This window comes from Corvus moneduloides, chromosome 5 (assembly GCF_009650955.1).
Source record: "Corvus moneduloides isolate bCorMon1 chromosome 5, bCorMon1.pri, whole genome shotgun sequence".
NCBI classification, from domain to species: domain Eukaryota; kingdom Metazoa; phylum Chordata; class Aves; order Passeriformes; family Corvidae; genus Corvus; species Corvus moneduloides.
Window position 1 is genome coordinate 11,973,120 of NC_045480.1, and position 13,309 is coordinate 11,986,428.

Sequence of the window (13,309 nt, forward strand, 5' to 3'; positions counted from 1 at the left end):
TTTGGTATTTCTTTGTGGTTGGATGGCACCTGTATATTTTTTTCTTTTTGCACTGTTTTGTTGTTAAAGACTTTGTCAGTGCTTATGTACACGTCTCTGAAGTGGCATGTGAATAACTGAATGCAGCCTGGTTGTAAATGTGGTACAGAAGAACAGTTACTGGTGGCAGCTATGTGTGCAAGAGGAGCTGTAGGGCACTAGCCCAGGAGGCATACTTTGAAATGCGCCAGAAATTGATAAGAAAGTGTGTGTTGGTTTCCAGTATCTAAATGAACGATTAGGTTTCTTTTGCAAAATCGTATCTTAACCATTTCTCTTTTCATAATCACTATGTAATTTAGATATTAACATCAATTAAGATGGTAAACTAATGTTCGTTTTTAGATAATTTTACAATTAATGAAATCTGCCTATCTAAAGCTAGACATGCAACATTCTACACTATATGAAAATAAAGAGTATGTATTGCAGTTACAATAGATAGTTGTCATCCAAACCAGAAATATGTGATAAATTGTGTGAGAGGAATTAATGACTGATGCAAGTTTTCAGAACAAAACTAATGAATGCTTACCAGTTTGGAAAATGAATTCTCCTATACATTCCAGGAGTTACTTAAGTACTAGCTACTTGAAATACAGTGAGAAGTGTTCTGTTTTCAGCCAAATTTACATCTCTTGAATACTGAAATAAATCTGAGAAAATGGGAAACAAAGGCTTAGCAAGCCTGTTAGGTCATGGGGAATTACTTTTCTAGTTTCAATTGCTGAGTGAAGGATTTGCAATGACTTGATTGTCGTTTGTAGTGTAGGCCCTTAAGTTTGTTTAACTCTGTTTCTATGGCTGTTTGTAAACAGGTATGATAACAAGAGGTCATTGTACAATTCAGTAATTGTATAAACTTAGCGTTGTTCCTGCCTGTTTCCACAAGATCATAAAGTAAGAAGAGTTAATTTTCCTGGTCAAACTAGACTTCCTGAAGGGATTTCTTAATTTTTTTTCTTTAAAGGTTATGAGTCAGAATAGTATTCATTCCATATACAGCTAAAACAGTTCCCAACTTTTAATTTTCTTATTTTTTTTTAAATTTTGTCAGGCAGGGGATATTGACTTCATTCATAATTAAAATTAATGACAAAGTCCTGTTGAGAAGTCATTTGAGACTGGTCCATAAAGTGGAGAACAGTTTTGAGGATCCTTGCCATGACAATACATGGCCTTAGGATATTTACTAGTAAGTCACCTTACTTAATCTTTTTATGGTTCCAATAAATCATGTGGATTTGATTTTTTTTTTTTTCAGCTCTTTTGAGTGCAGTACAGATTTCTAATCTTTTACTGATGTTGACAAAGCTGTAGAGAGGTCTGGGGTTGGCCTCCCACATACCTGAAGTCCAGAATTTCAGCTCAAACCTCCCTCTCTGCCATGTAAAACTTTGAAGATAATTATATACCTTGTCACAATTAAACCTTTTTTATAATAGACTTTATTTTAAATTCAAGTACAAAAATACATTTTCAGTAAAACACAAAAGAATGGTCATGGAGCCTGTTTTCTTCACACAGTATTTATTCATACCATATTCATTTTTCTGTCTCTGCATCTTTTTTCTGTGACTACTAATTAATACAGAGTCTGATTTTTTTCTGCATATTTACATTGAGTAGTGGTGATCTAAAGTAGCACACTTGTAAACCAGCATATGGCCCAGAGCATCCCAGAACTCCTTGATCCTGGAGTCTTTCCTTACACAAATCCGTTGTTTCTACTGTGATTGCTTACATGAGAAGAGGCTTTGGCATTACGTTCATAGTTACAGATCCCTGTCTTAAGAGCTTCCACCTTATCAACTTGTCTTTACCTCCAGTTATATCCCAGTGATTGTATAGCCTCTCAGAGCTTCTTCCCAGGGACTGAGAGTAGAGGAAGGTTAAACCAGTCTTTCAAGAGGGTACATAAAGATTTTCCTGAAGATGCAGTAAATTGGTTTGAGGCTTCAGGCTCAGTTTACAATCTCATTTTTTTCACCAACCACTAGATAAGAGAGTTTAAGGGACATAGAATTTTGGATCAAGTGTCAGAGACAGAGGTTGCAAACAAGGAATAAGAAACATTTTAGGTTCACATTGAATAATGTGTGGTCTTTGGCATAGTTGGGAAACCCTCAGGCTAAAATGTTGGTCCTTTTTTGACTTTCAGTCTGTGAAGATAATATAGGTGTGTTTATAATAGAACCAGAAGGGACTTTGCCTATTCCCAGTCTTCTGGAGATACATATTGAAAAGCATTTCCCTAGCAGGTTTGGAGCTAGGGTGGAATTCATTAGTCTGTGTGTGATGATCTGGAAGGAACTGTGTAGTGTTAGATTGTTCAAAAGGAAGTGTTTTTTTGAGGCACTTAGACATGCTTTATGTGTCAGCAATGGACTTCTAAAAATAAATTACTGAGATACAGCAGAAGGAAATGCCTTCTAATCAAAATGTTATGCCACTGGCATCTGTAAGTAAAAGGGAGGCTAAAGTACCAAAGTTACCAGAAATGAAATCTCATTGCTCAACTATCAGGCTGTGCAACAGATTTCATAGACTTATAGTTTTCACAGGCTTCTGTCATGTTACTGTTTAGAATTATTGGGATTGTAGGAAGGGATTTGTCACGTGTCTCTTTGGGTTTCATGAAGGACTAAGTTTTTTACCCTCTATTAGTCTTTGGGTTCACAGTTTTAGTCCAGTGGTTTGCCACAAGATACCATTATCAATCTGTATAACAGAGTACATGAAAAATGCTTGGTTTTAAATTTGTTTAGTATTTTACAGCAGTACTATGGCATAAGTAAAGGTTTAAGTGTTGCCACACATGGAACTCATTGCAGAACCATTGTTGTGAACTCTTACAGGGCAGGTAATATATTTTTCTGTGCACACATAAAGCCGACCCTACCTAAGTCTTTGGATATTCCAGTGATGCAGGTAGTATGTATTTGTAGCAGACCTGTGCAAGGAAAAAACAAGCAAATAGTCCCCCAAGTCCCACAATAACAATTTCACCCATTTAATTATTTTCTTTTGAGTGCCTAGAAAATTTAGGCCTATTGAAATTGCTTTTGAGAGTGTCACCTTTAATCTTGTAGCAGAGTATTTGAACTCAGATGTTGAAAACAGTTCAACCAAAAAATTGCTGCATACACAGGGATGAGATATGCAGACAGAAAATGAAAAGGTGATAGAGAATGTAAATCCTCTTTCAGGAGCCTTAGGAGAATGCCATCTGATTATCATAATGATGACACAGGTAACCATCATGCTCTGCATCCCATAAAATCCTGACTCACAAATGAGGTGAGTTTTCACAAAGTCAAACTATCAAATCAACTACAAAACCCCATGGTTTTTGGTTTTGTCATTCTTTGATTCCTAGGAAGACTGATGAGATCTAACAGCTCACGGGTATTGAGGCTGATGAAATCTAAATTTTCTGTAAGTTTTTTCTACTTTAGTATGCAGCAAATGAAAAATTAGTAAATACTGAGACCCTAGCATCTTGAGATTTTCTGGGGGAAAAGGAAGGTTTGTTTGCACTTAAATACTGTTTGCAGTTTCTTTCTTAAGCTCATCTACTCTGCATTTGGAACTGATAGTGAATTTCTCGTGCACTTTAATGGTTGTTGTGCCAGGAGGCTGTGGCTTTTTGTAGGTTTTCTTTTGCTTGATCAAATACTCTAGGCTCTTATAGGGAGATGAAGCAAATTAGGAAATGTGTTCTTTTTAAAAAAATACTTAAGAATATGCTTCAGGAAAAAGAAAGCGTAATTTGTTTTAAAGGACAGATGCATCTTAAAAAGCACTTAAATTTTAATCAATCCCTTAATTTTTATTAATCTGTAATGAAAAAAACCCTAGTGATTAAAATCCCAGAAAACTGATTTGATCTTACAAGCTGAGTTGTTAGCTGGAATTTAGAGGTTTTGCTGTAACAGTCTATCAGATCCTATCTGTGTGTTAAGTGCTGAATGACCTCGTGCCATTTATATTGCTCTGTGGTTTGTCAAAAGAAAAAAAGCTTAATTTGATAATTGAGTAGGAAAGAATAAAAAATGTATTCTGGCTGTTTGTGACCAGGTTGGAAGAGCAGTGTCCTGTTTGTTCTTTAAGATGGAAGCAGTGGAGATAACTTAAGAATTACATTTATTCTGGGTAGCAATTGCCTTTTTTTTTCTTTCTTTCTTTTTTTTTAAATTCTGAGGGGTTTTTTACTAGTGTTTGTACCAACATTGTTGGTCTGTGAGAAGGGAGTCTCTGTGCTAGTTTACTTCATTTTGTAAGAGTGCTGGAGTAAAGGCTGCATATTTATGTCAGGTAGAGCACAATGGGACAGTATTCTTTAACCTCCAGAACTATGAAAAACATTCAGAAGAATTGATGTGTAATTGGAAAGGAAGCTTTAATTGTAAATAGGTGTTGGGGTTGCGTTTCTCTTAGGATTTTAGGTTGGTTTTATTTCCTTTGTTTGTACTAAATTGAGGTTTGGCTCCCAAGTTCTGAGTGGTTAGCAATAGTTTGAAGGTCTGATTCGAAGTAATTGATTCAGTGCTGTCTCATGCCCCACTCCTGCCTGGTGGCTGATGGGCTGTGCTGTCCCTGATAGTGCAGAGCATACTGGGACACCTTTGGGGGCTTTGTAGGGTGGGTGCCGCTAGATTAATGCTGATGCTGCTTCTTCCTTCCCTCCCCCTGCTTTCTTCTGCATCTCCCCATAAAATACCCTCTTGGCTAAATGCTTGTGCAGAAGAAAACTGATGTTACGGCCTGTGCACTTTGCCTTTCCTGGTTTTACAGCTCACAGTGCAGTGACTGTGACAAGTGCACTGTGAACCTGCTGCCTTTACCCTTGAACCTCTTAGTAAGTGTATAGGGATTTCTTGTGAGGAGTAATCTGTTGCTGGAGATGGTGCAAGTGTGTGTTTTCTTGTAACTTGGACTGGAATCTGACACAAGTTCTGAGTAGATCTCATGCTGATTTTGAGCTGGACACTTCACAAGGTAAAGGAAGCTGGGAAGCAAATTGACTTGAGCCTTGCCTCCAAGTAATAAAATTTTTTAATCTGTGGTGCTGATAGAGCACCACATTATTTTCTAATGCCTTCCTAATGATGGTATTTTTCTTCCTAATATCTGTACTCGTTTGCTTATGCTGTTAGCTTGGTAACATAGAGTCTGTGTGCTGAAACTCTGCTAAGAGATAAGGCTGTGTCACAGAGATCTATTCCACACGTTGATCCTGCCGGTGACTTCCCTTCACAGGAAGAAGACCTGAATAAAGAAAATGCTACTGTGTTAATGTTAGATACAGAAAACATCTTCCTTGTTCACAGAATCAGTTTTGTAATATCAATGTGCAAAAGAAAAAGCTGAACCAATGTTTCATGGAATTGGCTGTAGAGCTGCATGAAAATGAGAGTGGAAGAGTGACTGATATCAACAGATCAGCAAAAGCCACTGTAAAACAAAACTAAAGCCTCTCCCATCCTGGAGAGATTTATAAACAATGTCAGCAAGCAGATCTACTTCTCACCTGACTGGGGCTTACTGCTTAGCTTGGAATTTTCCTTGCAGAGCAGGAACTTGTTTTACCTTGTCTACAGTGTGTCACCAGTTACACTGTGCTTCATCTGGACAGCCAAGTATGTCTTTTTCTTTCTTTCTTTCTTTCTTTCTTTCCATGAGCCAAGTAAACATAAAACCTAAACTGAAGATTTGATGATAGGGAAAAACCTCTGTTGTTGCTCACTCTTTGAAAAGATCTGGTACTGTGCTAGAGGCAGAGAGCACTGTGGTATGAAACCAAGCATTTCACTGAAGTCAGTATTACTAATTTCAAGTGTGTTTGTTCCATAGGCTGTGTCTAAGACTCAGTATAATCTAAATGCTAGGTGTCACTTAAAGTGTGTGATGAATAGTGGGATAGCAACAGACATTTGTGGTGGGAAGGAAGAGAAGGCTTTAATAGTAAAGCTGTAGGGTGTGCTCATTTAGGATCACCATGCTCTTTGTCCAATACCATAGAGGGAGAAAATCCTAATCATGCCAAGAGCTGAACAGCTGTTGCCCTTCTATATAAGCTGATGCCTTCAAGGGCGCATTTACAGAAAAATAAAACTGGAAGCATGGAATGGGTACACATAACAGGACAGGCTAAGCCAGTTAATCTCTTAACTTTGCAATATGTATGTATGTACATATATTTAAAGGGTATATATCTATGTATTTGCAGTATATGATTTTTTTTTTCTTTTCTCAAATTAGAATAAGGTTTTGCATTTAATTTTAGATGTTTTCTCTTTGATCTGCGTCTTTAAATCTGATTGAGGGAAACAGAATGTTCTCTTATTGGAACATAAGCGGCTATGCATTTCCTGTTTTGAATGCTTTGGGATTATTATGTGTTTTTATAGTAATAGGTTAAATAAATAGACCTGTATCAGCAATTTTGAGGATATGAGCTTATTGTGCAAACATTTTTTGTGTATATTTGATGTGTCCCCCTGCCTTTCCAATAAGCCTTTTGAGATGTATCTTTTCAGCATAGTTATCCTGCAGTGCTTGATAATGTTGACCATGGTCCTGTGACCATAACCGCAATATTCTGAACATAAAAGATAAATTCTTTTTCCTGTTCAGTTTTCTTCTCCTCTTTCTATGTAACCTCTTTGTCTCTCCTTGTGGAGTGCTTCTATACTGAGGATTCCACAGAAGAAAAAACTGGCATACTGACATCTTAAATATTGCTTGTGGTAGCTTCTACTGTTTGAAGTTTTTGAGAATTGGGAAGGACTTGGCAGTACCTGAGTGTGCACATGAATGATTCCCCGCCTGCCCCCCACTGTTCTGGCTGGCAGATGGTCCTTGAAGGACTTTTGCTAGCAAGTGCAAGTCAGAATAGCCTCTAGGAGTGACTGATACCAGGCAGCCTCTCTCTCTTGCTGAGCTCAACAGAACAAGCCTGCTAGTGAACCTGAGCTATCATTTTCAGTGATACCATTTCTGAGATATCATTTTTTGTGTCAGAGATCACAGTAGCAGCAGAGCAGAGTGCTTAGCTTTCCATGAGAGTTTTCAAACACAACCAAATATGAAATTAAATGTTTGTTACAAAATAAATGCCTGGGAGAGTGAGTTTCCAGTCTTACTGCTGCAATAACAGAAGTACCTTTTGAAATATAAGCTTTAATATAAATTTTTTGCCTAAAACATTTCCTTCTGAAGAAAGCACAATTAAGACATTTTTGCAGGTTGGGATGATCTTCAGGTTGCCAGTAAATGTTGCTCTGTAGCACTACTCTCACTGCCATAATAGTTCTGTATAGAACTGTTGTGGTTTCACCCCCTCTGGCAGCCAAGCCCCAGGCAGCTGCTCGCTCGCTCCCCCACAAGCAGGATCAGGGAAAGAATTGGAAGGGTGAAAGCTGGAAAACTCATGGGTTGAGATAAAGACAGTTTAATAGGGAGAGCAAAAGCCACGCACACAAGCAAAGCAAAACAAAGAGTTAATTCACTGCTTCCCATGGGCAGGCAGGTGTTCAGCCATCTCCTGGAGAGCAGGGCCCGTCACATGTAACAGTGACTTGGGAAGACAAACGTCATCATTCCAAATGTCCGCCCCCCTTCCTCTTTTTTCCCCCACTTCGTGTACTGAGCATGATGTCACATGGTCTGGAATATTCCTTTGGTCACTTTGGGTCACCTGTCCTGGCTGTGTCTCCTCCCAACTTCCCATGCACCCGCCACTTCCTTGTCAGAGAGGCCATACCAAAAGCAGAAGAGACCCTGGCTCTGTGTAAGCCCTGCTCAGCAATAATAGAAACATCTCTGTATTATCAACCCTGTGTTCAGCACAAATCCAAAACATAGCCTTATACTAGCTACTGTGAAGAAAATTACCCCAGCCAGAATGAGCACATTAACCCAGATTTAACCAGCGAGTATGTATTTAGTTTCTTATTTAGGAATGGTTTCTTTTTGTGTAAAATAGCTGAACCTCATTTTGCAGATGAGGATTCCTCTTTTGTATTAATTCTTTTTAGACTCATATTTCTCATTCCTTTTTAGTTGTTCCAAATCCTCCCCTGAACTCTTTTTCTCTGCCTGACCTCTAACACTGTGGATTAAAAAAAAAAAGAACTCCAGATGGTTCACTTCATAGAATGAGGGCACCTTTATTTGTAAGGCATTCACATGAGTTAAAAATCCAACAAAGAAGATAAACTATCTTAATCAGTGGTCCTTAAAAATTATGTCTGCAGTTTCAGACAACCATGATTGTAGTGTGACATTGGATAAGTTACTCCCAGACTTCTCACAGGCTATCAGAGCTAACTGAGCTAACCAAGCCTGATGATACTCTGTCTTACATTGGTATGTATCCCATACCTTCTGGTCTCTATATTTACTATAATTACTGCAGTAGCAGGTGGTTTTCTGCAGCTTTGCAGAAGTGGGGTTTGGTATCTGGTCATCAGTGAGTGGTTACAGAATAGAGCAGAGGTTGGTCCTGTGTGCCTCTCATGGACCAAAGCAGGTATCTTTTAGCAATCTTGTGATGGATATCTTTCAAATTTCGGAATTCCAGTCTGGATTCTGGGACTTCCACTCTGTGCCACAAGGCTTGGAAGAAATGCTGGAGGTAAATAAGAGATTATTTTACAGAAGTGCCGGTGAAAATACTTCTTACTTGCATTTGATGTGGTTGTGGTAATAATTGCAAAGATATCAGAACTGATGGGTGACTAAATTTTTTTCAGGTTGAAAAAGGTAGAAAGAAGATACCAAAATGACAATACAATATGAAAAACCCTAACCTCAAGAATAAAGATTTCCATGGCCTTTGATAATGCAGAGACTTAATTGAATGTGTTGTTCAACTCTTCCCTAAACCAGAATCAGATGCATATCATTCCTGTTATTTAAACTGTGATAGCACTGATTCACTAGGCACAGCTGGTTCTGTAAACACACAGGGAGGTGGTTTCTGCCCAGAGGAATGTAGTGTTAAGTATGAGACAAGAAAGAGACAGTGTGAGGGTGTATTAAAACAGGGGGAACATGAGGTCATGGTGACTGGTCAGCACAAGAAGCAGCTGTAATAGGAACCTTGCTGCCAAGTGTCTTTGTTTTATGATAATCCATTTGTTGCAGTGCCCTGAGGAATATGGTTTGTTTTAGCTGAACTCCGGAGTTGAATGTAGACTGAGCTGATTGTCTAGTCCCTGAAAACATTCTTCACATTCAATATATTTTCACATTGCCCTTTGTAATTATTTTCTGCAAATAACGATGCAATAATAATAATTACCTCTATAACGACTGAGAAACTGTACTTATACTCAGTTGTGTAACAGTGCCCTTGAATACCCTGGCACTCCAGTGATTACTCAAAAAACTTAAGATAAGCCAGAGAACTTTGCTGGTTACCAGTGAGTTATGAAAGACATTTCAGCAAAATACATAGAAATGCACCTGAGGGTTCCTCAAAAATCTGCAACATAAATATGCAGAAAGAGAAAACTCATGGCAGTCATTTTCTTTGGAGAAACCTAAAGGACTTCACATGGGTGACAGTCCTAACCATTTTAATCTTAGTGTAGGTAGATTTGACATGAATGTTTTAATGTTTATTTAAAAGATATGCACAGTAAAATTTATCACTGTATTGTGTAGTTTGAATGTAATGCAGTAAATCTGTAAACCTTGTCATGGGGATGTGACATGCTTTAAGTGCTCTCTGTCCACAAATGGCCCTTCGGTGAAGTAAAGGACTGATGGTGCAGGGGTCAGGACAGAGCAAAGTGCTCTCCAAAGTGGCTTTTCTGCAAAGATGTTATTTTCTTGTCTACCAGATTCCAGACAGACTCAGTCTCTCTCTCTCTCTCTCTCTCTCTCTCTCTGATGGAATTCTAAGCCGTAATTGATTCATAATCTATCCTCAGAGATTTTTTTATGACTCTCTCAGTTATTCCTAGATAGACCAGATTTGAATTGAGTTCAGCTGGTCTCAGCAACAGATGTCAGGTATCACTAAATAATGAGGGGTCATGTAGGAGAAAGCCAAAGATTACTCTTTCTGTAATCTTGACCAAATGAATCTTTTACTTGCTGCATGTTTTTCAGATAGTTTTGTATTTTTACTGTTGGTGAAATACTGGGATATACATAATGTATGAGTATTGCTGTGGAATTGAGTAAAGTTACACTGGGAATGTGTATTTTTCCAGTTTATTTAAATTCATTTTTCACCCACTATCAAATTTAAAAATAAGAGAATTATAAGTAGTGCCATAAATCAATAAGTCGTGAACTGCAGAGCAAGTCATTTTTATAAGAGGGCAAGCCCCTGTGTTTATAATAAATCAAGTTCATTATCTTTTGAGCTTCCTGATTAAAGTAATTAGTCATTTATGCTGATACAAAGCCATCAGTGAATACTTTGCTTTGTTTCACAAATATTAAATCTTAACTTGTTTTGTAAGGGTCATTGGTTATAAACAGCTACAGATTGTAACGTAAATTTGTTGTTTGTTAGCGGGGAAGTAGTTTCTGCCAATGCAAATTAATACACCAAGCAACTCTCCTGCAGTTAGAACAAACTGCCTTTAAGACTGTAACATGGAGACTAATTTAAAATGCCCTACAGGACATAGCAGGTGGAGCTGGGTAGGGAGTTGGTAGTGACTGCTGCACAGTGCTGTGGGTCTCAGTTTGGTGAGGGACTGCAGGCTGTGCAGCTGGTGGCCACCCAGGAAGGCTGTGTGGGCTTCCCCACTTCTCCAGTGGCCATGCTGAGAGCTTCCTGTTCCCACAAACCACTGTGGAGATCTCTGTTAGTTAGTGTCATATTCAAAATATTTGGGAATTCAAGACCTGCATGTGCTTTTATATCTGCAGAATGCTGATGCTACCTGAGAGGCTTCCGTTCGAAATGAGAGTGTATCACGCCAGCTAGGTATTAAAAAGTCACTGCCAAGCTAAAATTCCTGCTTTTGAGAAAAGCATGCACGAGATTGTACTTCCTCCTGCTCTTTAGCTGTTGGTAAGAGTAGTTTCTTCTGGGGTAGGGGCAAACACAGCTTATTTTTCAGTATGAAAACCATTGTGTTCCATTGGAAAGTTTCTCTGTTTCCCGGCATCAGTTCTGACCAATAAATACTTGGCATCATACTTGTAAGAGTTGCCCTTAGAGTGGAATAAATCCATACATTGAGGACAGAAGTTCAGAAGTCTCCTGAGAAGTTTTGTGGATGTTAATTAGGTGTGCCTATGCTCGTAGGTAGAACGAAGTAGGATGAGCCTGATAATTTCAGTGTAAGTCTAGCTTTTCTTCTGCATATCAAGCGTCGCAGGATCTGTGAAAATGTAACATAAGAAAGGACCTAATGATCTACCTTGACTGCAACTCTTATTTAAAGAAAACAGTCTTCTTTCTGCTTTGGCTTCTTTGTACAATTCCAATTCAAGGGTAATTGTGAGCCTCCAAATTCTTTCTTTTTGTATTAGATTACATCCTTTAGGGTTAAAATAAAGGAAACCTTTCCAGCAGTTACTTTGGCCACCTGCTGTGCAAACTAATAATGCCATGCTAATCTCAAAAGGAGTGTCAGTCACAGTCACATTTGAATTTCAGTGTTTCAGGAAGGAGACAATCAAGAGAGGGAAATTAGCTGAACTAGCACTATGTTGTACTGCTTGATTTTAAAATCTACAGTCAATCAAATACATGAAGAATGGAAGGTGTGTTTTTAAGGAGGGACAGGTTTGTTTACAGGATTTATTTTGGAATTTTAGTGGTGAGACATTACTATAGGTTCTTTTTTCTTTTAGCTTGTACTCCAGTGAGAAATAATACCATATGGGATGAGGATTTGAGAGATTCAGCTTATAAAAGAGGGTAATTGTGACTAAGTGCAGGTTAACACATGAGCTCCGGCATGTGTTTTCCTGTTGTTAGTGATGAAATGCTGCACAGTGTTCACAAGGAAGCTTAAATGTGCTTTAGAGAAAGAGTTTGCATATGCTAGGACAAAGAAAATAGATATTTTTCAGAGATTTCTAAGCATTATAGCATTTTCCACACTAAAAAAAAGGTGGGCTACAAGAAGTCCTCTAAAAGGATGAACACTGTAATTTGAAAAGAAAATAGGTACTTGTGACTGTTCACCTGGATATTAATGCAGGCAATTACCTGGTCCTGCCTTTCAAACATTATTATGTTAGAGCAAGAAAAAAGCTTATATTGTATTTTATATGACCTTTCTAATACTATATATACACATATAGATTTGTGTTATTTGTCTCTGATTCACCAGGTGTTTCTTACGTGTGGCTCAAGGCATTTATTTATTGCAAGGCTTCAAGCTGTGGTAAGCAAGGTCATAGATTAAGAATTGATTTCCACAGTTGCTCTAGCATACAAACTAAATTTCTCTTGGTTGGTTATAAAAACCACAGCTGGGCATAAATTCAGCTTTTCAACATTGTCTTGAAAATTAATGTTAAAGCAAATGAGAAAATACTCTGTATGTATTACATGCTTCATTTAGACCTTCAGCTAAAACTTAAGGAAAGCAAATGGGTTAAAAAATGGGTTTTGTGCTGCAGACTACTAAATAAAACTAAGCTAGTAATGAAGATGATGATTTTTTTTATTTCACTTGTGCTTTCTTTTTATGATTTTCTTTTTTTAGTTCAGATTTCCTGTACAGTTTCCATCAAATCCTATTTTGATCAATACCTTGATTAGTCCTTTTTTTTACTATATGCTTCTAGAGTCATTGCTAATTGCAATAGGAATGTGGGTTTCAAAATAAATACAGCTTCTGTTCTTTGGAAACAGACAGTCCTACTAGAAATAGAAAAATTCTGCTGTTTTGTTAGCATTGTCTCTAATGTGAAACACTTATCTTTTTAAACTGAAGACTATATTTAGATTGAGCTGAAAATTTACTTTATTGAGGAAGTATGTTCTGGGGGGTGTTTTTATGATGTTCTTTGTGGGTTTGTCATGTTGGGTTTTGCTTTTAAGGTGTGCTTTTGTGTTGGTAACGTATTAGAGCTTAACTGTATGCAGAAATCAATTTGTGTAAATGTCAAATTCACTCTTTCATTAATCCTTGCAGCAATACACAGATTCCTACTGACTGTGTACTAAAGCTCAAGTTGGAGAAATTGGCTTCTTAGACACATCTTTAAAGAAAATATTTCTGATATAATATCCTGCCCTCTGTTATTGAATTAGTATGCCTAGAACAGAAACCATAGT

At 37.8% G+C, this 13,309-nt stretch overlaps 1 protein-coding gene across 7 annotated transcripts in view; it reads left to right on the forward strand.

Annotated features, from left to right (window-relative positions):
• The window catches only part of PPP2R2C (protein phosphatase 2 regulatory subunit Bgamma), a 207,936-nt gene that overhangs the window by 87,773 nt on the left and 106,854 nt on the right, over window positions 1–13,309 (forward strand). The gene's annotated exons all lie outside the window — the stretch shown is intronic.